Source organism: Otolemur garnettii, unplaced genomic scaffold (genome assembly GCF_000181295.1).
Source record: "Otolemur garnettii isolate 467f Iridium unplaced genomic scaffold, OtoGar3 scaffold00112, whole genome shotgun sequence".
Classification (NCBI taxonomy): Eukaryota; Metazoa; Chordata; class Mammalia; order Primates; family Galagidae; genus Otolemur; species Otolemur garnettii.
Window position 1 is genome coordinate 6,600,776 of NW_003852507.1, and position 1,943 is coordinate 6,602,718.

Below are 1,943 nucleotides of genomic sequence, written 5' to 3' on the forward strand. Positions count from 1 at the left end.
AATTCATCCTGAGAATCAGGTAAACTCTGCTTCCCTGAGTTAATTGTGAGAGCTGTGAAAATCAGGAGGAGACAGTGTATATGAAGTTTCTTTGAAAACTGATTGTTGGTCTCTTTCACTCCTGGAGCAGATCATCTGGGGCCAGGAGAGGAGACTGTGGGGTCAGCTGAGACAGGGTCCCCATGCAGCACTTCAAGCCTTATCATTAAAATCCACCAGGTGACAACCAGCCTCCCCCATCCTATCTCACCCCAGAGTTCATCCCCACCTCCTGGGGTCTTTGCTTATCCTTCTAGAAGAGAAACGTGGCTGGACAGGTGCACCTAGTCAGCCTTAACCAGCCATTCAATCAGCAAAAGCTCACGGAGCTCCCATGTGTGCTAGAGATTGCTCGAGGCATTGAGGAATCTGCTGGGATAGAGAACATCTTCTGTTAGGGTTAGGAGGGATAGATGAACAATAAACAAACACAGCATTTTATTTAATCTCAGGTAGTGATCAGTGTGGTCTAAAAAAAATAAAGCATGGGCAGCACCTGTAGCTCAAAGGAGTAGGGCACCAGTCCCATATGCTGGAGGTGGCGGGTTCAAACCCAGCCCTGGCCAAAAACTGCAAAAAATAACAATAAATAATAAATAAATAAAGCAGAAGATACACAACATGGTGGAAGGCGGGCTATTTTTTAAAAAGAAGGTATAACTCAATTGAGTGAGGGCACAGGCTAAATAAGGATCTGGGGGAAGAATGTTCCGTGGCTGGAGAGATGCAACAATCCCCTGTCCCAAGCCCATGCTCTGCTGCCACTTAAGGTTCTATGAGGACATGGAGGTGGCAAAAATTTGTCATCCACTGAGGCAGCCCAGAAGGGGGATGGGGAAGGAGGAGAATATGCTTCATTATTTGTGAGAGACAAAAGGACATGAATTTCAGTGGGGAGGGAAAAAGAACATAAAATGTAGGCAAAGCAAGAAGAAAGAGGGGAAACACCAAATAATATATTATTCTGTTCTTTTTTAATTTTTTTTTAATCAAGACAGAGTCTCACTTTGTCACTCTGGGTAGAGTGCCGTGGCGTCACAGCTCACAGCAACCTCAAACTCCTAGGCTTAAGCAATTCTCTTGCCTCAGACTCCCAAGTAGCTGGGACTACAGATGCCCACCACAACGCCCGGCTATTTCTTTGTTTTAGCAGGCCCGGGCTGGGTTTGAACCCGCCAGCCCTGGTACATGTGGCCAGTGCCCTACAGACTGAGATATGGGTGCTGCCTATTATTCTGTTCTTAATAATGTTATTCTGTTTTTAAAACTTTAGAGTAACCCTCTTCATCCTCTCAACAACCTTTTTAGACATTACTATGATCCCCATTTTACAGATGAGGAAAGTGAGGCATAGAGCAGTTAAGTAACTACTCTGAGTCGACTGGTTAACCAGGCAGGCTGGCTTCAGAGGCCATGCTGCTAGCCATGTGGGGTGCTCAGGACAGGAGCCTGGTCAAAGTTGGCTCCAAGAGAAGCAGCCTGACTAAGGGTGAAGAGGGACACTCAGGGGACAAATTTTTCATACTGTTTTCTCCTCATAAAATTCAATGGTGATGTTTGGGAAGTTTACACAGTACCTTCCTAATCGATCCTTTCAACAACTCCATGGAGTAGATTTTATCCTCCCCACTTCATAGACAAGGACACTGAGAGCTTACATAGAAGTGCCAAGATTCAAATATACGAGGTTTGCCTGACTCTGAATCCCATGTTCTTTTATTTATCCAGAAGGTACTTCTGGGCACCTCTTTAGTGGCAGGCACTGAGCTAAGTATTTAAACACGGGAAAAACACCTTTACCTTATTCTAAAAGTGTCTTTCCACTGTTTGGAATCCCCTCCCAGGATCCCTTGGTGAGTGTTCCTGTCACCTACATCCTATACCCTGTCCCATAAGGAACCTGG